Source organism: Actinia tenebrosa, unplaced genomic scaffold (genome assembly GCF_029948245.1).
Source record: "Actinia tenebrosa isolate PJP-AT-01 unplaced genomic scaffold, QUT_ActTen_1.0 PGA_scaffold2__45_contigs__length_23673736, whole genome shotgun sequence".
NCBI classification, from domain to species: Eukaryota; Metazoa; Cnidaria; class Anthozoa; order Actiniaria; family Actiniidae; genus Actinia; species Actinia tenebrosa.
Window position 1 is genome coordinate 1983103 of NW_028292579.1, and position 24865 is coordinate 2007967.

The window sequence follows — 24865 nt, forward strand, 5'->3', positions numbered from 1 at the left end:
CGCTATTAATGAAGCCGGCCAACCCTAACCCTAACCCTAACCCTGACCTTCCCAAACTCTTAACCCTAACCCTAACGCTAACAGTTACCTTAGCCCTAACCATTTTTATTGGTTGGTTGGTTGGTTAGTTTGCTCCTATCTTACCTTCATGTCTTGATACTCAATAGAGCAGTTTTCGTATGACTATAAAGAAAGTCAGTGCTTTACCGCGACCGTGTTTTTTTTCCTAGAATCTTGATTGGCTGATATTTTTCTCGCGCAATGGGATTGGTTTGGCAGTGCCGTGACTTTGTCATGGCCTTGCCGTGACCGTGTCCGAGCAATATTCCGTGCCGTGCTTAGGATTTTTGATTATATGGATAGTTTTCTTGGATTTCCGTGTTTCTATCGGATCGGAAAATAAGCTAACGTCATTCATCTTTGAGGTCCCATAAGGGGAGCTATTCATACTCGCATTTCCTCAATGTTACTGTAAATATTTGGTATCCCCATAATGCTAGGCTGCTTTGCGGCTTTTGAGGGATTTGGAAGGAGGGAGAAAGGGAGGGTGGAAGGGAGAAAGGAGAGTCTCCATCATAATATTTTTTCTCTTAGAAAAGAATATTTTACTCATTCAGAAAATGAGCAACTCCCCCTTGGAGCCACTACGCAGGCTATTGATTAATTGCGAGTATTCCCAAGAGAGTAATAAGACAAGAGCATGACGGCCACCAACTCTCGCACGAGAAGCTTTGATGACGTAACGTGCTTTCCATTCTCAGTATTAAAAGATAAAAAAATACAGTGCGCAGTAGTCAGTAATTTATTTACTTAAACGATATTTCGGTTTACAATTACTTCTCAATATCCGTGTTAGTTCCGAAAATTCATGTGGATGAATAAATTTTATCTCAGTGAGTGAGGTAGAAGCAACTGAAATGTTTCAACATAGTCAAATATGGTTTCTAGAAGTCACTTTAGATAAATAAATGTATTTCATATAGAAAATAATGAATAATATTTTACCCCTTCAGAGCATGAGCAACAAGTTTTAGAACTCTAAATTATATTATAATTTTCTAAGGATGATATGCTTCTTAGGAGAAAGAAAACACACGTTTTGCCACTTATGACTTGAAGCCGTTACTAAGCCACTTCAAAATTGTTCAAGAATAGAGCCTACAGACATTTTTCTGTGCTTTTTCGTCATAGCAGGATTGTGTGTCTAATTGTTTAAGGTAAAGAATAAATCCTAGGAATAAGTTGTGGCAAGATTTTAGCGATCTTTTGTGTGATTAGACGCGGAAATACGTCACAGCTTAAAAGCCCTATAACTTACGGTATCTCTTTGAGTGACGTTGAAGCCAGTAAAATCTTTCAAAAGTTGAAGAGATAAATAGATTTTTTCTCTAAGAAAATCGTAATTTACTTCTCCAATTTGTATGCAACTAATTTTGAAAAACTAAATTCTAATTTTCTGAGCCATTTTTGAACTATCTTGAGAAAGAAAACACACGTTTTGGTACTGACTTGAAGCTCACCAAGGTGGTTCAAAGCTCATTCGCGATGAATAAATTATCTCTGTGAGTGACGAAGAAGCCAGTAAAATGTTTCAAAAGCTCTCTTCCAGATAAATAGATTTTTTTATATAAGAATATCGTAACTTACTTCTCCAATTCGTATGCAACTAGTCTTGGAAAACTAATTTCTAATTATCTGATCTGTTTTTGAACTATCTTGAGAAAGAAAACGCGCGTTTTGGTACTTTTGACTTGAAGCTCACAAAGTTGGTTCAAAAATAATTCGCGATGAATAAATTAGGCTGTGAGTGACGTTGAAGCCAGTAAAATGTTTCAAAAGCTCACTCTTACGATATCGTAACTTACTTCTCCAACTCATAGGCAACTAGTTTTAGCCAGTAAAATGTTTCAAATAAAGCTTTCAGAGAAATAAAATTAGAAAATCACTTAGAAAATTGTAACTTACTCCTTCAGTTCATAGGCACGTACGAGAATGTGAAAGTGAATTTATTGAAAGTTTATTGTTTGACCCATTCAGTAGATAAAAAAATGACTAGAAAATTTTTTTCGCGAGTGCTTTTGGTGAGCGTGTCCTCTGTGAGAAATAACTGAGCGACATTAGATCTATAGTGGAATTATATAGGAAAATAAATGTTCTAATGCATTTTGTATCGATGTTTTTACTTTTTAGCATTACGGAGGACATTATCTTTATATCGAATTGAAAAAAAAATTAATTATTTAATTTTTCCGATTTTATGTTTAAAATTCATTTTAATCCAAATTGGGCTCCCTGTGGTCCTACAAACAAACTCGAAATGGTAATATTTTCAGAAGTGAGAATTTATTTATTAATCTACCTTTAGAATGCATCGGTTCTAAGGCAGACATTTACAATTTTTCGCAATCGGTGTCTGTTCAATGCTGTATAATCAAAAACACAATTTAGCTTGTCCGACGTGGCAACAGTAACTAGGGGATAGAACAATGAATGCGGGATCGGTGTATTGGGTTGCCTGTGTCGAGACGCGTGGCAGCTTTTTTCGCACGAGTGAACGTGGTGGGCGAGAAGTACCTGAAATTCTCTGTTTTCTTGTCCCAAGCTATCACTTATGACTGATTTTGGAAAGAGAACACTACAATGAAGACTAGACGAGAGTATTTTGGTATTTTTTGGGGTCAGAGGATCGTGAAAGATGGATTTATTGAACGAAGACAGCGTGACTCAGGTAAGATGGCCGTTTGGCGTGAACGGACTCACTTCAGTTGAAGTCGTTTTGCGTCCTTTGAGATAAAATTGTCAACTATTTTCAAGTGTCAACAGGCTTGAGTCTTTGATAAACAGTTTTTCAGTATCAGTATGAGTTTGATATTTGTGTAGTTGATCGTTCAAAGATCGTGATTTTGTGTGCAAATATAAGACTATTTTTTAAACAGCTGAAACAAACAATACGAACAAACAAACGGAAGACGAGGGGTTTGAAACCTCAAATTTACTTTATTTGACCTTGATTTACAGCATATAACTATTAACTATGATCAAAATATTTAATAAGGTGAAAAATTCCATAAACTTTTGCTTTAAAATTTTTGTTTATCGAGATATTATGAACACAAATGGAAAGCGCGGGAAGGTCGTCTTGGAGCGATTATAGAATACAGGGCCCACTTCAAAGTAGTCTGGCGAGCCATTGGCTCGCCGGTTCTGCAGTCAGGGCCCCGATTTGTATGGCGCGTTTTTCGTGCCAAAATTCAAAGATTCGGTTCAATCATTCAATCCTTCAGTTCAGTCATTCAATCCTTTAGTTCAATCGTTCAATCCTTCAGTTGAAACATGCAATCCTTCAGTTCAATCATTCAATCCTTCGGTTCAAACATTCAATCCTCGGTTCAATCGTTCAATCCTTCGGTTCAAACATGCAATCCTTTAGTTCAATCATTCAATCCTTCAGTTCAATCATTCAATCCTTTAGTTCAATCGTTCAATCCTTCAGTTCAAACATGCAATCCTTCAGTTCAATCATTCAATCCTTCGGTTCAAACATGCAATCCTTCGGTTCAAACATGCAATCCTTCAGTCCAAACATGCAATCCTTCAGTTCAAACATGCAATCCTTCGGTTCAAACATGCAATCCTTCAGTTCAAACATGCAATCCTTCGGTTCAAACAATACGCTTTCAGTATGCCATGTTTTATCATTTACTTTCGAGATTGTTCAGCACAAATATCGTTGTAACAGTCTTCACTTTAAACTTGGATTTTTGGACTGACATGCTTGGTCATCACATTTTGAACAAAATATGAAAAAAAAATCCCATTTTTATGTAAAACGAACATATCCACAATTGCTTAAAATTTGGTCATAGATATCATTGTTAAATTGTACGTTATTTGTAGTATGTCATATTTGTTATGAATTTGTTCTAGTCAGTTCTAGTCAGTTATTTGGAAATGTACATTCCACCTTTGAATGTATGAATGATAGCTACATAATATATCATTTTGTACAAAATTCAAAGCCATTCATTTTTATTTCACTTCATATTTCCATTTATTTTAATATTGCACAATAGGAGGTATACACAACATAGAAAATACATATTTTGTTTGTTTGTGTCCATTAAGTAGGTTTAAGAAACAATGTTACATAAATTTATGTGCCTGAACAACCTACGTTACATAAATTTATGTGCCTGAACCTACGTTACATAAATTTATGTGCCTGAACAACCTACGTTACATAAATTTATGTGCCTGAACCTATGTTACATAAATTTGTGCCTGAACAACCTACGTTACATAAATTTATGTGCCTGAACCTACGTTACATAAATTTATGTGCCTGAACAACCTACGTTACATAAATTTATGTGCCTGAACCTACGTTACATAAATTTATGTGCCTGAACCTACGTTACATAAATTTATGTGCCTGAACAACCTACGTTACATAAATTTATGTGCCTGAACCTACGTTACATAAATTTATGTGCCTGAACCTACGTTACATAAATTTATGTGCCTGAACCTACGTTACATAAATTTATGTGTCTGAACCTACGTTACATAAATTTATGTGTCTGAACCTATGTTACATAAATTTATGTGCCTGAACCTATGTTACATAAATTTATGTGTCTGAACCTATGTTACATAAATTTATGTTTCTGAACCTATGTTACATAAATTTATGTGCCTGAACCTACGTTACATAAATTTATGTGTCTGAACCTATGTTACAAAAATTTATGTAACCTCGACAAATTTTCCATAAATTATCTAATAGTGTTTGAGTATTTAGACAATAGATTAGCGGCAAATTTTGAATTTTGATATTCTTCCGCTGTTCCTGTTGGTAAAACTAAATGATGAAGAAGAGCTTGTAATATATTTTCTTCACACATTTGTGATTTGTGTCACCAAAGATATAGAAAAATAGTAATATACGACTTCAAATACGACAGGAAACCAAATTAGAGACCGTATAAAACGCAATCTTTACGATTACAGTTTGTTTCTTCCATACAAAGATATTATCGAGCTGACACTATTAGATTTTATCACTATGTTGCTATGTGACAGCACGTTTATATTCGACAACAAAGGTGCCGGCAGTCTTCTAAGCCGTGTAAACCCATGGATATTTGTCCGATTTATAGCGATTCTATTGTTCAGATTCATACTTTATTTAGGTAATTTATCGTATTTTTTTGCGAAAGTTTGAACTGCCGGGCATTTAATCAATTTTAGACCGCAAGCGGCAGTGTTAGCGAAAATATTCAAAGTGACATGAACCAAGTGCTCTGTATTCTATGCCAAGCGAATACAGACAATCCTTATTAGAAGTAGTCCAGACTACAAGAAGCGCTTAATTAGATGTACATAAAAAATAATGGAGCAACGAGCTCACGAACAGATATCATGCAACTCTCCTACGTTTTTAACATATCTGTCAATCATGTCCTGAGTTTCTTCAGTCTCTAGCTCTTCAGTCCTTTCCTCCTCATTGTTTGTCCCCGTGCAATCGTCCATCGTTAAATCATCATCTTCAGTTTCTTTTGTTTCAGCTGCTACGTGGGCTTTCCTCACGGTTTCTCGTAAGGCATCAGCTTCGCATAAGCAAAGGCACTGCCGCTCTAGACTGGTTATTAAGGAGATGCTAGTTCCTAAAGCGAAAAAGAAATGAAGGAAATATATTCATGCGGTTACCTAAAATGAGTTATTAGATAATTTAATAAAGAAGTAGCAGCCGTCATATCAAAACAAACTATTGTTTTAGTGCTAGAGATCATGGTCGCTGAGATGGTGAAAGTAAGAACAACTAAATATTACACTAAATATCACAAATAATGGAAATTAATCGCAAATTAAGTTTCTATCGTTTTAGCATGATGTAACAAACCGTGACGTCATTTGAATTAGAGCAATTAGTACTAAATAACGCTAATTACACACACACACACAAGACAATGGATTTATAGTGAATTGCTATTTAGTTGTTGCGCCATCTCACAACCACAATGTTGGATTAATTACTACGCCTAGTTACCATTAGATGGTCTTGACAGATCCAGGACCCACTGACTTTCGTAGCTAAACAGCTGAACCATTTTTACCATTGCCTCGTTTTGATGGAATATGTTGGTCATATCCTCTCCTCGTACTAGATTTCCATCTAACACTTGGCCAAATCTTGACCATTGGCCAATAATCATTGGGGATACCACATTTTGAAGAAGTCCAGCACCTTTGAAAACGTGAAAAGGACTATGTCAGGGTTTCAATTGTTAGCTCTTGATAATATTCGCGAGTTATAGCTGACCTTATTTATACAGTTTATTGAGAGGAACAGAGCAGCAGCCTTTTGTGCAGAAATGTATTACTCATGACTGATTAAGATAGATTGATTTAAACTTACTTGTCGCTTTGATGTCTTCTTTTGCTATGTGATAGCCAACCTGGACACTGGACATTCGTTCCAAGGAACTGCGGATTCTAGTCACATCTGTGTCTTTGTATGGTGAAGTAACATGGAAGATTACATTGTAATAATCCATGTTACTCACGTTTAACGAGTGCAATGTAGTAATAAATCTCTTTAAAGAGAGGTCATCAACATCCTGCAACGAGTAAGAAATAAAAGTCAATTACCCAATTAATTCCCAGTATAACTCGTTCAATTTATACTGACCCCTGTTATAGTGACGATTGTAAGGGCAAACCCCTTAAACTCTGGTATGATCCTCGTGACCAAATCCTTACTGAGGCTCGAGAACCCACCAGCAACCATTGCCCCAACTACCCCATCGTTTTCGAAAAAGTGGACTCCACTTTCCCCCTCAGCCTGCAGTCGAAGTGCCGTTAACGTACTATTTTTATCTTGCTCGATCTCCACTGCTCGTCGAAAGAAGTTTTCCATTTCCTGTTAAAAGATGTGTACGTCATGTCAAAAAAGAAAAAGAAAAGAAAAGAAAGGGAAAGAAAAACCAAAAAACACAAATACTGTGGTTGTGAACGCGTGCTTTATGAGAGCACATTGCACGCATGCGCACTTTCCGTTGCGTCAATCCTATCTAAAATAACGATTATTTTAATTTGCATCTAATGCTTCTCTCGTGTTCTGCCAACCCACGCGTGCTTTATGACTGCATACAGCACGCGCGCGCGTTTTCTATTTCTTATTTAAAAACATTGTATACGTTATATGGACTTTGAAATTTTGTACAAATTGGTATTTACCAGTGGAATAGCCTTCCCCTTAAATTTGAGGGTGGAGAACTGGGCCAACTTATCCTCAGTTGCATGTCTTGGGAAACGTCGTTGCAGCTCGGCCCAAGAGCTTGATCCTGAATATCTCATGAAGGCCTCTGCTACCCTTTTCTTTTTTTTTATGGATTCGGCCATTCCTTTAAACTCCTCGAGAGTAATAGCCTTTGTCGACAACTTCTCAAGAAGAGCGCCCTTCGACTCTTCGTCTAACCCCTGCAGCGGCATTCCCAGCTGTAAAAAAAAACAGTATGAAAGTTAATTCTTCTTTTAATGGAGACACTTGCATTGAAAAGAAGGCACACTACGGGTATGAACGATCATTAAAGGCTTGGTAGTTCACATGCAAATGAGCAAAACCTATTGTTTGAAGTATGGTGTTTGACCCAGTTCTAATATCAGGCGTATTTTAGTCCGCGGCAAGAATAAATAGTTACTTGATAAATGTAATGAATACCAGTCTCCAGTCGCAGTGAGGTACTAACATAACTATTATGACCAATCAAATCAACTGTTTGTATCATATACCTGATTTTGCTTTAGTTCCAGCTTCCGCCTTCATGAGGGCTTACCCAGCGACATGCCTTTTAGCTCAGCTCTTTTGTAAAGAATATCCACTTGGACGAACAAGTCCCACACAGGCTTTGATAGGAGTGCAGCTTGTAACGTGGGCTCCAAACTGGCAACATCCTAGGATAACAAATTTAAATTTATCTTGAATTTTCCTAAAAAAATAATATTTATGGTTGTGATGATCACTGGGTAAAAACGATTGCAAATAATACCGACGAATGAGCAACTTTCATGATTTTTCTAGTTACCAAAATATAAATAGTGCGCATTTACCTATTTCGTTACTATGCCGATGTTATCGCCAAGGGGCGGGTGCGTTGTAAATACGGCAGAATAAAAATAATTACCGGTTTTGCACCAATACGTACCTTTTCTGCATTGACAAACATTGTTTGGCAGGATTTTCTCCACTCAAGTGAGGACTCTGGAGTTGGGTCTTCCTCGTAATTTTGATTGGCCATCGCATATGCCCACTTTCTGCAGGTTTGCACTCTTTCCACCCACTGTGTTTTCCTGCTTCCTTCGTCCATGAAGTTGTGGATGTGCGCAAGTCTCTTGATTTGTTCATCTGATAGTTTGTTGTCATAGACTGACACCCAAACTTTTTCAAGTTGCGCACTGATGATTGGATCATTCTGTTTCCTCAGCTAGTGTTATTTACATACAAGGAGGAAAGGAATAAAAAGGAAAAAAAGAGACATAAGAATCGATGGTATTCTCAATGTTCGTAACTATATGCATAAAATGGAACTAGGCCGAATGAGTATAAAAATATATATTATGGGACCCTTTCCGTAACTCTCTTCTATATAATTATCTATCAAAGACCGGAAGTGCACTTCCCCCGTCTTTACCCCTTAATGTTACAAGACACCGAAAACTGGTATATGCCAACCTTCATGTATGCCGCATGACGATGACGTCCCCCAATGATTTGTATGGTGCAGACCTTTAACAGGCCTTTCATCGCCTGGCCATCAATTAAATCCTCTTTACTAATATTGGCAATGGCAAGCCACGACTGCGTCTCGTTTTGAAGGGCAGACTTGTCTTTTATTTTGTCAACAAGGTTGTCCACTGCTTCGCTGTCAATTGGCCTATCCAGCCACGTTTCTGGGCAGTCCGAAAGTTGATCCAGTTTCAGTTTGTATTTTCCTAAAAGATAAATTCAGTCATCAAGTGCTAGTTAATAACGAGGTTAGGGATTTAACAGTTCTGCTACTGACAACAGAATTTGCAATTTCGTTCGGGAACAATGAAAACGAGCACACAGTAGAAATTTACACTTGACAACCAATCTGTGACTTCCACCCTTTTTGGATATTCAAAAATACATATAGTTTACTTTGAAAGTACAAATTTATAACTTGAGCATACCTAGATGATGAGCTGCAATCTCTTCATCAAGATTTTCGGCGCAACGTCTCTTTTTTGCAGGAGATATGAGGTCTTTTACCTCCCCTGGTTCCATGCTAGGCCCCTCCTTTACTGACCTCTTGACTGGTGGGGTTAATATCGCAGGCCCTTTAGGCTTTCCAACTGGTTTCACGGTATAACCAGCTTCTTTTTTCGTTAGTTGTTTGAATTTGTTCACAAACTCTTTGCTGTTTGAAGTCGAGTCTGCAAACAGTGCAGCAAATGGTGTCGCTTTACAATCAAAATTTTGTAATTTGAAATAAAATTTTGACTCGCCGGACACGGCCATAATATTTTCACAAGTTATCTGAAAGGAATAGCAAAAACAGTAATATATTCACACGCTAACAATACATGCGGGTATACATACTCGAAATGCATGAAAACGGGGGTAGCCATTTTAGTTTGTTTCTATTTAGCCGTAGTTTTTCCTCTCACGCAACGCTTGACCTCTTGGGTCAAATAGAGTTTGTTTGTCATCGGATAAAAGAAGTTGTTATTGAAGTTAATTTTAAGGATTTTTTTTACAGTAACCCCTGCATTAAGAAATAGAGAAAAAATTATGTTAAGAGCTCAAAATATAGGAATGGAAGTGCTGTGGTTGTCTCATATTTCATATTATACACAAATTGTGCATTTAGATCGTAGTGCGCAGTCCGGCTGGTCATGTTTACACTCTAACCGCGGTCACGTTGGATTGTCGGAATCATATTATGTTACAGATCAAAAATTCCTTACTTTCAACTGCCAAAATTAAGACTTGGATATTCATAATACATTCTTGAATTCAAATTGAAGTATTTTCGTTTCTTTGGTTATTTTTTTTAAGGATAATCTCAACATGTATAGCCAGAGAGTAGAATTCTATTGTTTATCATCATTTAAGTAGAATGTCAATATACTCGTTCATCCTGTGGGGCCGGTTTGGCGGTAAAAGCTCAAGAAATGATCACCAAGATATGCATAAAACTTGTCACATGCGTCGATTAACTAAAACACGGGCAAGTCGTTGATGGAGTAATTTGATTTTCCTTTTGATTCGTAAAATGTCGCATTGCATAGCATTTCATTAATGATACTTTATTCTGAATTATTCAATCCGTAATTTTCCTTGGCCCGCAGTTGACGTTGTGGCAAGATTAGAGCGACGAGAAGTATATATTATGAAGTTTAAGAAAATATCCTTCTACGTAGGATTAAAATCAACTTACCAACAGTACATCCTGGTCCTTTTGATTGCGACGTGGAGATTGTCGGATCTCCACGTTTACGACATTTTCAGTCAATTCCCTCGTAGTCGTTTTCAACCGGCTTTCGTTAATTTTGACGAAAATGCCATCCTCGTCCGTTTTCTTGAAATACCATGAGGCATTACCTTGATCTTCAATTTTAGTTGATGCAGGCATTTTATTCTAAAAGAAAATCCAATAGAGAAAGATAGCCGTGAGTATTACTTTAGCACAACTCATCGCAAACACTTGTGGCATTTCTTGTGGTATATATCATATAGCAATCCGATATAAGCATATCATATATTATACGTGAATTTAGAGTATGTAAAAGCTTAAGTTCACTTACTTTATACATGATATAACGATAAATCCAATAGAAGGCAATCGACAGAGAAGACACTTCCTTAGAGTTTGAAGGGCGGTAAGCAAAAGAAAGAATACGGGTCACTGGTCGAATGTCATGGACACTTTTGACAGCTTTTGAAATACTCCAGTCCATAGTTCACATAAGGGGCCCATTATTGCTACCCTGTGCAGCTGGCGGAAATTTCTCTTTTCCGGTTGCACTGAAGAATATTTTAAAATTTAATCATGCAGTCATTATGATTTTGGTTTCCGGTTTCCACCGCTTCATATGAGAACAACTTCGTCTTAGTCAGCGATTAAACAGTGCATACCAAAGACCCGTCACACTGACAATTTTCATAGTCTGACAGTTCAGTTTGGATATGTGACGACGTTTGGAAAAACGCGAACTGTTCCCTACAAAATATTGGAGAAATGAGTTCTGAAGAACACTCAGATGTGTTTTCAAGTACAAGTAGTGACAATGAGGATCCTTTCGAAGGATTTACTGTTAGAGATCAAAGATGTTTTCTCAAAGAAGGGGAGCGTGCAGCTTTATTCAGCTCAGTCTTAAGAAAGAAAACTTTACACCAGTCTTCGGAACATGAGCGACAATCTCAAGAAGAATATTTCATGCTAAGACAAACCAAGAATTCAAATGTTGCAGCAGAAATTGAATCCGAAATTGAAGGGGAAGATACAGATTTGGAATCATGGGATTGTCCAACATCATATGTCGCAGATACGAAAAACTTAGAGTGTATTGAGAGTGAATCTGAGCTGGAAGGGGAGGACGACAGCTCCATGTTTGAGTACTCTGATACCCATGGAACAGCTAATGAAGAAAAAAAAAACTCTTCGATTATCGAGGGGGAACTTTCATCGTGTTCTGATATTCATATGCATACCCAGGATGAGACACCGAATTCTAGTTCTTCTCAGTCTGACAACAATGCGCCTGCAACTGAATCTGAAACTGGAACTTATCTACAAGATATGAAAGTTAGTGACCAGGAGTTCAAGCTTCTTAAAAAAGCAAGAGGTAATTTATACATAAATATAAGTTACGTATATTTATATTTTGCAGTCGACACTATCGAAATCACTGCCAATCAAACAAAATCGAATGTTGACTTCTCTAGCGTACCCTTTTTAGCAAAATAAAAAGCTTACCGAACAAAATCGAACCATTCAAATAGTTCAATTAGATGGTATTCGGTGGACCAATCAAACACCAATTGCACGAGTGGTGTTCGATTGTGGCTTATCTTATGTGTTCGCATTTGTGGCCTGTGATACGCCTTGAGTGTCAGAAAGCAAACATAATTTATTACTTCTATCATTTGTGATCAAATCTTACCCGAGTGTTCCTCAATTTGAGTCGAAAGTCATTCCCTTTAGTACCATATAACTCTTTTGTTTGCATTTGATTCGGAAACAAGCATACCAGACCACAGCTATGGATGACACATTTGCGTAAAAATTTTCTTGGCCCCTATTATTGCAGATCAAGCATTATTACTTACGCACACACTTTAAATAAACGATCTCTTCAAACTAATATGATTACCACAAAATTACAGCTAAGCGCAGAAGCAGTATCCAGGATCCAAAGCACATGACAGAAGAACGATGCTGCCCTGAAAATTGCATGAAAAAAATTGATAAAATCCAAACTGTCAAGGCGCATGAAAACTTTAGAAGGAAATGTCCAAGTTATCGCCACCAAAGAGAATTTATACTGGATTGGTTTGAATGTAACCAACCTTCTATAGGATAATTTGCGTACTCTGTGTCAGGTATATCTACCTGCTATACAGCATGGATAAAGGTTCTTGGCATGCCCCGGTCAACATTTTTCAACTGGAAGCGCGACTTTTGCAACGGAAGAACCAATGCAGAACATGGAGCGTCGCTGACGCTAAAACCTTGCGAAGTCTCTGAAGCAGCTATTAACTTTTTGCAAAAGTACTTCCAAGAGAACTGTGATTACTTGCCAACGGGTGATATATGGCATCTACCTTCTAGCTCCAGTAAGTCAGACATCTTTCAAGAAATGCAAGAAACTCTTCGATCTCAAGGTCAACGTTGTTGTTCCATGACATATTTCTTAAAGATTTGGAATCAGAATTTCCCACAAGTCAAAATTCCCAAGGTAATTCACGCTTAGTTTTTCATAAAAAAGTGACAGGCATAAAATTGTTGACAAACGAGAATTTGTCATAAGCGCAAGCCCGTGTAATGTCGAATCATGCGTTTTTGACTTTTCAGCAGGGACGTAACGAGGGGGCACAAAGGGATAGCGGTCCCCTATAAAGTTTTAATAAATTTATTAAAAATAAAATGATTGCTTTTCAATAATAATTTTTATTTATTAGTAAAATAATTTATACGTAAGGCAAAAATTTAAACATTTTTGCATTTCCTTTTCGTAGGCAGATCGCTTCAGCAAGTGCGATACGTGTTGCAACATAACACGAGATCTCAGGAACTTGAGAGACTACGACAGACCTGCAATCTATCAAAGAAGAATGGACCACAGACTGTTTGTACGGTAAGTAATAAAATAACTAAAGGAAAAAAACAACTCAGAAAACCATACTCTTACGGGTGGAGGCACATGGGAAAATGAAAACGGTTTTGATTATGTCTCCAATTTAAACTACATCTACAGTAGCTTACAATTATGCCCCCTATCCCCCAAGAATGTTATCAACAAACAACTCTATCATACATTACAAATTTTTTAGGCGTGAAAGAAATGGCTATCAAAACAGAGCAGCTCTAGCGCACAGATCACCTCAAGAATACTTTTCAGTGGCCATTGATGGAATGGATCAGAACAAGACGGAACTTCCATTTTCAAAATATCTCTTTAAAACCTTGGATAATGCGTGGAAACTGAAGGTTCACGTGGTAGGCTCTATGGTTCATGGTAGACATCCGTTATGCTTCTTAGACTATCATCAACACGCACATGATTCAAATTTGACCTGTAATATCCTACTCCAGGTAAGTATCATTATAATATAGCCAGGGGGATTCAGGATTTCAAAAAGAGAGGGTAGTAACTAGCTCCCAAAAACATCAATTGCCTAAAGATGATGTTACAACTGCACAGCAAGGCCATTACCTCAAATGGGAGGGGTGAAGACCACCTTAGGGTCCTGCGGGTATACCTTTTTTGAAGCGATGTGTGATTTACCGCGATCTTTTGCACATTTGGCAGTTGGGACGAGCTTACCGCGCGCCATGCATCATAAACAAATCGTTAAAACAACGAAGTAAACCGTGAGGATTCATACGATATGTAATCCAGCTGGTTTGCAGTAAATGAAGTAAATCAGCACCAAATAATAGTTTATTTGAATTTATATTCACCATCTCTGGAAGCTTGATATTCAATGAACGATCCCAAGTCCAAGAACGAATATTTCAAGCTTCCATAAACAAAAAACCCATGAGTGATCCTAAAAATTGCGCGCGCTATCAGGAACTTTCAAATCCGCACGCACGAGCTAGACGTATGCGAAAAAACATCAAACATTTTAAGTCAGTGACAAAACTTTTTTTTAAAACACTCCTTTCTGCTTTTCATGTAAGTTTTTGTATTTCTCTTTAGACATTCTGGATACACAGAGATTATTTACCAAAGAAGGTGTTTATTCAGCTTGATAATACGTACAAGGAGAATAAGAACCAATATGTCATTGGGCTTATAGCGTACCTTATAGAGAAATCGGTTTTCGACGAGGCGAGTACTTTAGCTTACATTTCTTTTTTCATTAATTTGCTTGTTTATGGTTAGTTAAACGGAGTTATTTTATTTTATTATCTTATTAGCCCATGCTATGAGGCTTATCTCCTGTTTCGTTCTTCCATGAATGAAAGTCAACATGTGAGTTGAATGTTGTGTACGATATAGACTTTAAACTACGTAGCGGCAGTATTATTGGTGCTGTTGTGTGTTCAGGAGCGACTAGGTATCTAAGCATTGTCATTATTGAAGTAATATTAGCGCTTTCGTTCATTTTCAAATTCAGGTCGAAATTGCATTCCTTCCTAAAGGTCATACCCACGTTGATGTGGATCAGCTCTTTTCTCGCCTCTCGGTTGCTATTGGTAAATCGGGATGCTTGACGTTTCAAGATCTTTTGAAGCTGCTAAGAAATTGCTATAAGCAGAACCAGGGAGACATGACCCAAGAAGGAGCAAGAATACAGTATGCCCAGATCGACCAGATCTTTGCAATAAGAGAATGGATCAAGCCCCACATGATGCCATTACATTCACTGAGAGAATACCATCACTACAAGTTTACAAGAAACGTGCAGGGAAAGTGTGAATTCGACTTCAAGCCATGGTGTGCTGGTACTGAACTATTACTGAACTCAATATTAGATAAAAACGGAGAAATCCTTGCCTATATAAACCGGTGCCGTTGTATGGAATATCATATTCAAACCGTTATTTTTTTCCTTCTATTTAAACAGGTGATTTCGATAGAAGGAAATGGAAGGAATTGATTATTCTCAACAGTTTGCCAGAACGCTGCCCAGAACTTGTTGTGCCTGCGTATGCGGCAGTGGATCTCAGCCGAATTCGATCCATGGTCGATAGGTGTGTCGAAAATGGGGTAATGAATCAAGAGACAGAGGGAACACAGTGGAATGAATTCCTTGCTTCCGAAGAAGAAAAACAAAAAGCCGTAGAAGGTGTAGAACAGACGGTATACAGTAGGGAAAACGGTAATTCGTCATTTTTATCTTTTTCAATCCATTTGTTCAAGCCAAACCTTAAGAAATGTTCTAATAGTGACAACTGGTTCTTTGGAGTTAATTGTTCCCAAGAGCTGTTAAGCCATCATGCTTTAATTGATTTTCATCAGGTAACCCTTCAAAGGTACACAAGCCAAGCCTGAGCTACCTGGCATGCAGCGAAGGAAGGTGGGTTATTCAAGACTTAGAGGCACGCACCCCTCCTAACATTGCCGAGACCCCTCGTCTGAGTGACGTTCTGAAGAGGAGTGAACGCCTTGAGCGTGGCGAGGGCTTGCTTCCTGTAAGTATATTTGCACTCCTTCAAAAACAATCTTTTAGCAAAACTTCATTTATTCATTCGTTCATTCGTTTTTTCTTTTTCCTTTCCTTCTTCCTTTCTCCCCAGACTTTTTGCTGCGTTTTTGTTTGCGTTGTTGCCTAATCCTTTCATAATAAACTCTGATCAGTTAACAAAACAAAAGCGAATGCAGATATACAGCCAAAAAAAACAACCAACAACAACACACAAAACAAACAAAAACAAACAAGCAAGCAAAAGTAGGTACAACTCAGAAAAAAATAACTGTACTTTGATTGCTATTTTGAATTAGATTTATCAGGGGCGATACAGAAATCCTCGAGAAAGACAACTTCAAGAATCATTGTATACCGCTGAAAAGTTGGACGAGCTAGCAACAGCCATGCTCGTGGCCGTTGATGTTGAAAAGTACCAGCCAGAAAAGCCCCAAATTGCCGAAGTTCTATCGATCAAAGATCAAGATCAAATTGAAGTGCTTTGGTATTATGGTACTTGGTCTAGTTCCTGGCGTGTATACAAAGTACGACAGGGTAGAAACATGTTAGAAAGCAAGGAGTTTATACCAATTGATACTGTCAAATTATTCAATTTTACGTTAACATCTACAGGCAAGCTAAGGCAGTTTGTGAAAGCAAAACTGAAAGAGCTATATGCAACTGAAGGTGGTTCTGATAAGGAATAAGGAAAGAAAATAATGTACGAAGTGTCTAATGAGCTTCAAAGTTTGCCCAGCGATATAGTCCCTTTGCAGCCGTTGCTGGTGTCCACACTTCAATGACAACTAGCCCGGTTGAAATCTTCATCAAGATAACTTTGATTTTATGGGAAAAAACTCGTACTTTCAGCCATTTACTATTTTGAGTTATGTGATTTTATCTGCTGCCTGACATTTAGATTTTATCGCAGTCGTCTAGGATTATAGCACGCTAGTGGGCGGCAAAAGCTGGGGCAGGGTAATAGGGGCACTGCCAGCACCTACAAGATTTTGGTTCGCATAAAAATTAGGCGCATGAAATTTGAATCTGTAAAGGAGAAGAAACTTGTAAAAATACATTTTGAAATTTCAGCTTCTGCCGCCTATGACGTCAAAAAGTTTCGAGAATAAGCTCAAAGATTGTCATTTTTTTAGTAGTATACAGTATGGATTCCTGCTAGACAAAACAGGTTGACGGGCAAGTGTCAGACCGCCGTTAGTAACTGTAATTTCAGACCACCAGCATCAAATAACTATAAGCAATATTTTGGGCGATAAAATTCTTGCAGATTGGCTCACATTTGTTTATCCTAGTTTAATCGATGAATGGTAAAGTCGTGGACTCATATTCTTGTCTAAGTAGTCTATTTACTATAATACAGAGTGACTTAATAATAACTAAGCTTAATAATAACTTAGCATGGAACAACAACAAGTATTAAAGACCTTTGACCTGCGTCCTAAAGAGAAAATAATGCTGTCTTGGTTCGGATCCGGGTTCGGATCTTATGGATTCTAGTTCTTGGAGAGCAAGTAAGGAAATGACATATATATTATTAAAAAGCTCATTAATAATTAATGAAGGAAACACAATAGAAATCACGACCGTGAAGGAGGTTTTATATCTGATATAGATTTCTTTTTATTTGCTTAAACTTTAACATGGATTTTCTCTATCAAACTTGGTTCATTTCGTAAAGAATTCGGTACAATATGAGAACTTACATCATGAGTTTTTTAAGCCGTTCAATAAACGAGCAGGAGTGTTTTATCGGGTATAAAACCACTCGGCTTCGCCTCCTGTTTTATACCCGATAAAACACTCCTGCTCGTTTATTAAACATTACTTAATGCCAATTTATGGCTTATTCAATGTTTCATTGCGGTATTTCTAGTGCTATTCGAATATTATTATTACTATTGGAAACGAGTTCGTTCTGGTATATATTTTGCTCGGTCAGTGTTACGAACAACGTGTAAATATATTTATTGATAAAAATGGAACTCTTTCCTTGTTGACATATATTGTCGATCTCTTATAATTTTGATAACTTGTTTCTACCGCTTCGCATATCCGCGAGTTAAAACTAATATGAAAACATTCGTTTTATAGAGAAATACGCACTGCACTCGACCGGAAGCGGTGTTTTGATGTTTGTTTGACATAGCACGAAGGTCAAACCGGTTTAAAAATATTGGCTTCATATTACTAGCAACGACATTTCTACCAAAGACGATTTACATTGTGAGCAATTTATTCCTTTCGCCTTTACTGAATTGGATAATCTATGAAGCGGTTGGAATCAAAATGTAATTTATAACAAGACAAAGTTTCACTCCATCTACATGTGGCATGATGAAACAAGATGATGTTGTATCTGTTGAATACTCGTACGTAAATGACGTGAACTTCGTTTAACTGAACCCAATTAATTCCTAGTAACTATAACCGTCATTCTGTTGGACTCATACAAGACTTTCTACATAATACATCTATTAATTTGCTTCTATAAATGTTCAAGTTTCTGGATGCAGACCTAGACTGAATGGACAGTATCATGGCCCTTAGCTAGATAACAAAAGCGTGACCGCCGCATTACAAGAACTTATCACAATCCAGCAGCTTCGGCTTCACTAGTATACGAAACGCTTAAGTTACTTTTGGTTGGTATAAAGTATAAAGTGCAACGTACGAACTTGCAGCAAGAAAATAAACAAGTTTAATTCACAAACAGTGAACAGCATCGATATTTACCAAGCACATGAACTTTTGCATTTACATATATAAAAGTTCTGTGATCTATTTGACTTTATGTCCTTGTGGAGTTCAGGCCGAATCACATAAATTTATGTCCTTGTGGAGCTCAGGCCGAATCACATAAATTTATGTCCTTGTGGAGCTCAGGCCGAATCACATAAATTTATGTCCTTGTGGAGTTCAGGCCGATTCACATAAATTTATGTCCTTGTGGAGTTCAGGCCGAATCACATAAATTTATGTCCTTGTGGAGTTCAGGTCAAACACATAAATTTATGTCCTTGTGGAGTTCAGGCCCAAACACATAAATTTATGTCCTTGTGGAGTTCAGGTCAAACACATAAATTTATGTCCTTGTGGAGTTCAGGCCGAATCACATAAATTTATGTCCTTGTGGAGTTCAGGCCGAATCACATAAATTTATGTCCTTGTGGAGTTCAGGCCGATTCACATAAATTTATGTCCTTGTGGAGTTCAGGCCGAATCACATAAATTTATGTCCTTGTGGAGTTCAGGCCGATTCACATAAATTTATGTCCTTGTGGAGTTTAGGTACCAATGGAGTACAATATTATGTAAATACTATTATTATAATTAGGTTTTGTCCCGTTTGTATTCTAAACATCAATAATTGAATAGAAAATCATTCATTTGTCCAAAAGTCTTTGTTGTGCTTGGTGTGTTCTCATGGGATTATATAAATTGTTCATTAATACCATTTCACAATGAAATAGAACAACATTTTGTTCATTTTTTAAAGACCATTAGCAAAAACATTGTAATCCCCTTGTAAACGAGCATTTTATCATAGTTGAAAGCCCCAGGTGTGGTAGTTTTCCATTGCAATGTACATTTTACCAGGAACAATTTATTTTTTTCTGTCACTCTTATCTGGTTTGTACGTCTTTGATGCCTGTTCATGAATGACTCAAACCAAGGCCTCCCTACTATATACACGTTTTTTGTATACATACTTGTTGATATCATTAAATATGTACATATTTGTGGAAATACTGTCTTTATTTTTGGATATTTGTTCAAAATGTGAGAACAATCGTGTCAGTCCAAAAATACAAGTTTAAAGTGAAGACTGATTGTCTTTTACTACGTCATGCTCCACTTCCGTCGTTTTTCAATTAAATCGATATTCACTTCCGTCGTTCCACAGGGAGCCCGGCTTTGGGATTAGTACATGAATAAATGAATCAATAAAGTGCTTTGGGTTTCCTGCGTTGAGATTTGAAACAAGGCGCTGATACGTTGAATTTCCGGTAATCGTACTACCAGTAACTTGATAGCAGATTAACGTAACGTATCAGTGTAACGCACGCCCTAGTAAATGGTAAGAAAGAGAGAAGGGCTGAAACAAGGCAAGTTTATCATTACATGTGCACCAGCGGTTGATGGGACCAGTGCTAATGAGCTTTAGAGGAACGCAGTCTGAATGTCAACATAACGAGTGCTGGCAATCAGAATCTGGAATCAAATGAAAACAAATCAAATATTCAAGGAGCACAATACTTTATGTTATGGTGAGTAAGGTATATTTTTCAAAATATTTGACAGTTGATTTCATCGTCAGGATCTAAAATCTCATGTTTTTTTCTTCAGGCTTTTGAAAAACGTTTCTGTATCTGGAGCGGAATCCCAGGTTCCACTATCAAGGTTAAATGAAATGTTCTGCAAAGTTCTGGGGAAAGAAAATGGAGTTCCTGATAAAGAAAAAGGACGAATAGGACATTCCCCTCTGTGGTACGCCAGAAAGTTCGTTTAGAGCGAGGCGGAAAACGAACCTACGCATAATATAAAGGACAATAAAAATAGAATGCTGCATTTCAATGAAACTGTCATGAATCTGTCAAAGCCTATTGTTTGAAAACGGATATTTACCAGAAGGTCACGGTTGTAGAGCTAACTGGTCCCATCAACCACTGGTCCACATACATTTAAAGTATGGCTTACAAATATCATTGTTTTGTGTGTCACAGATTAATATTCCCTATAAATAAGACATGCTGTCGTTAAGTTTATTTGTCATGTGATCGTTTGGTGCTGTATTTTCTGGTAATTAACCATGGCGAATTATTTTAACAGCGGTTTCAAAATAGGTACTCAAATTAGTTTCAGCCCTTCTCTCTTTCTTACCATTTACTAGGGCGTGCGTTACACTGATACGTTACGTTAATCTGCTATCAAGTTACTGGTAGTACGATTACCGGAAATTCAACGTATCAGCGCCTTGTTTCAAATCTCAACGCAGGAAACCCAAAGCACTTTATTGATTCATTTATTCATGTACTAATCCCAAAGCCGGGCTCCCTGTGGTCGTTCCTCACTTTATCGTAATTCGCTTTCGTTATTCAGCACTTTGGACGTTCTTTGGAGACTGGGCCGAGCACTAACAAATCATAATTTTCTCCACCCTTATCTGAACGTACAGGTGATGGCAACTATATTTTGCAACAGCTTGAAGAAAACAGGCTAATACAGTTGATGCTCTGTTATTTGTGGCACAGCTAAGGAAGACTGGGATGCGTGAAAATCCATCAATGCCACCATGAATCACTATCCTCCATCTGTTGGAAACAAACAATCGAAGACTGATACTCAACTTGCAAATCATAACACTACTGAAATGTTAAGCCTTCCAATATTCACTTATAGACTTACAGTTTTAATTGTTTTGTCATATAACAACTGGTTGGACTATGTGGGGTCTGGCAATTAAACCAATAGACCCTTTCCGTTGCATTACAATGTTTTATCGTTTCAGATCACGTCATTCCCAAGAGTATCATTTCTTTGTTTAGCAGTTGCAATCCCTTTTTACATGTGAAGATACATGAATATCCATGGACACAACTTAAACAACGAACCATATTCTCTAGGGAATGACATGAGGTCTGAAACGATAAAACATTGTAATGCAACTGAAAGGGTTTATTCTGGGTTTATTCTTAGGTATTTTTGATATAAAAATGACTCTTGTGGACTCTAAGCAGTCTTTCTATTTCCCTCGGTTACTGTCTATCTTGTGTTTTCTAATGAGTTGAATGTTCCCACTTTCTTACCTGATAAGCTTGTGGTTGCCATCAATGTGCCATAATGCATTTGGACCACTGACAGTATAGACTCTCCTTTTGAGTCTTTCTCCACCTTTCCACTGTTCCTTCTGGATCAAGGAAACGCATTATACTTTGTAGTCATTGCTGCTGTATCATGATTCCTTTCGCCCTTAACAACCTTGCATTATCCTGTATCCACTTCTTGGCCATGTAACTCTTATATCTCTGATAATGGTACAAAGGTCATCATCAGATATATCACTAAACGGCCTAGAAGACGCAATTCCGAATTCAGACATTCGGCGTCTGATTGTTCGCACAGACACAGAAAGCATAGTTGCAATGTCTGTGCAATTGAACCTCTTCTCAAGTAGGTATTCCAATTGTTCTTGAGTTATTTCAAACTTAGGCCTTCCAGGTTCGCCAGTACGTTTTTGTTGTGTCTGGTACCCTGCTCTGGAAGATATATCTCTTGTTTCACAAATAAATTTGAAGATCTTCTTTAGATTCAAAATGATATTGTGGATAGGCTCATCTTCTTCGGAACCAGAAATATAAATGCTGTGCTGATACAACATATCAATCTGATATTTCAGATAGTCCTCATTGTCATGGTCCGGTCCACTGCCATTATCCACAAATCTTTCCAACTCCTTTGCCAAAGACTTAGCACGATTCAAAATCTGTTGTACGGCCATCTTGACAGAGCATCTCTTCGATGAATTTGTAAGTAAAAACAAGGTGTATTTGAGCAATATCGAGCAAACAATATAATAAGTAACGTACTCGAAACAATCATCAAAACAATCTGCAATCTCGTACCCAGACCCTACTCATTCAATTAGTAGGTTCTGTACTGAAGGATTGCTTGTTTGAACTGAAGGATTGAATGATTGAACTGAAGGATTGCATGTTTGAACCGAAGGATTGAATGATTGAACTGAAGGATTGCATGTTTGGACTGAAGGATTGAACGATTGAACCGATGATTGAATGTTTGAACTGAAGGATTGAATGATTGAACCGAAGGATTGCATATTTGAACTGAAGGATTGAATGATTGAACTGAAGGATTGAATGATTGAACCGAATCTTTGAATTTTGGCACGAAAAACGCGCCATAGATTTGAGCGTTGTTATATCGAGGTGGCTTGGCGGCTTGGCAGTCTGAGATTAATGGCGGGCTTCCTGTGCTTTTTCCAGAGACTAGCTGGTGTGGCTCGGCGGCTTGTTGGCTCGGCAGTCAGTGTTTGAAAGAACGAGAAAATATATTGATAAGTCCGTAATAGTATATTTTAGTGGCTCGTTGGCTCGGCAGTCAGTGTTTGAAAGAACGAGAAAATATATTCATAAGTCCGAAATAGTATATTTTAGTGGCTCGTTGGCTCGGCAGTCAGTTTTTGAAAGAACGAGAAAATAAATAAATAATAAAATAATTCAGTTGCCCAATAAGTAATAACCAATATGATTTAATAGAATGACTAAGAACAAATACTGAACCACTTTTTTACAATCAATCATCTAAAATATCATTTCAAAGATCAATAAACCTCAGTGCACTATATTTTACAAAACGTTGTGAATTATAAATCTTCCTGAATTATTACAATGTAAATGCGGGTAATAAAAATGCAAGTTAATAAACTAACATAAAGAGAAATGTTTTTGATTTAAAAGTCATAAAGTCCTGAATCGGACAGTGCGTTTTGAATATTTGCTGTTATTAGTCTACTTAAGGGTTCCTGGTACTTGGTTGTGTACTCCTCTCTTGTGCACAATGCATCTACTGGCCATACAATAATATCTGATGGCTTACTCTTGACGTATACGTCAGTCTTGTTTGCACATCTAGGAATTCTTACTCCTACTAGCTGACCAAAGTCCTTCATACTCTCAGCATGTTGCTTGAATTCCTGATTTTGTAACGAGGGACGTAGATGTCTCGGGCCGTACTTCTTAAACACTTGGAAGGTGACAAGTGGTCCAGGAAATTTCAATATGGCACTTTGAATTTCACTGGCAGTGGGTTGGGGCTTTGTTGATTCTTTTGCATTGTTTAAAATAGAGTGGATAAATTCCGTGAACATTGCCTTCTGAGAATGGAGGTAATCGACGTATGCCATGGACTTTCTGTAAATATCCTCGTTGATTTCCTCACTGCAGGTCATTTGGTCATTTTGTTGGAGCAGTGAAGTTACACAGGCAGTAATAACATGGATTGGAACGGCCAGTCTAGCCACTAAGTCATACGACTTCGATTTCGGTGGTATGTCCCCATTCTTGATTGCTTCATTAACTTCATGAACATGTTGCGTTTTCAAGGCCTTATGTATGTCCATCGCTGCATTACTAAGCGTGTAGGTGCGTGTGATGTTATGATGCATTTGCTCGATTTCAGTAAATAATCGATCAAAGTCTTTGAATGTTTGATTGTTCAAGTATTCAATGCTTTGCTCTTCTTCTTGTGGAGTAGGTTTTAAGGCAAGTGGCACTGTAAAAAGGAAGCGATCTATCAGACCGTGTCCCTTGTCCATACGGTAAAGGATAGTTGCCACATTCTGGATCTGAGTTGCACCAAGGATGGAAAAGGGGGTATTGGAGTCGATCTCTCTAGTGGATTCTGTGGCAAAATGGTAGGACGATCCCTCGCCGCTCCAGAGCTTACACAATAGTTGGACGTCGCCAGACACATTGTCTTCATCGTTTTTCAGTAGTTTGTTCAGTACATCGAACAGTTCAGGCGAGGCAAGTAATGCTCTTCCTTGTTTAGATAGAGTTTTAACCAATCCAGACGAAGTGGTTGTGCTTATCAATGTTTCAGCATTGATACAGTCCATGTTTTTAAGTCCTTTCAGGACAGATTCGACGGCTGGCGATTTTCCTGTCCCGGGATAACCAACAAACATCATGAAGAGATTAATTGGTTGTAGATGGTTGGATATCATCAGGCTGGCATCTTTATTGGCAAGTAGATAGGCTGTTGACATTAACACCGAAGGCACCAGGTAACCAAGAGAACTTCCCATCGAGTAAGCTTTATGTTTTAGAAAGTTGAATACAGATTCTGGAAATAACTTGGAGTAATCATAAGGAATACTCGATACTCGCCGATGAAAAGAAGCCCAAGTTGCTTCACTTTGACGAGACAGACGTAAGA

At 37.6% G+C, this 24865-nt stretch overlaps 1 long non-coding RNA gene across 2 annotated transcripts in view; it reads left to right on the top strand.

The window, feature by feature from the left end:
• The first annotated feature begins 2540 nt into the window (after nucleotides 1-2540).
• LOC148908965 (uncharacterized) overlaps nucleotides 2541-24865 on the top strand; it is a 105560-nt gene continuing 83235 nt past the window's right edge. For both annotated transcript variants that reach the window (XR_016120411.1, XR_016120410.1), the window contains exon 1: nucleotides 2541-2728. This is a non-coding gene — a long non-coding RNA (uncharacterized LOC148908965). The remainder of the gene's footprint in view (nucleotides 2729-24865) is intronic.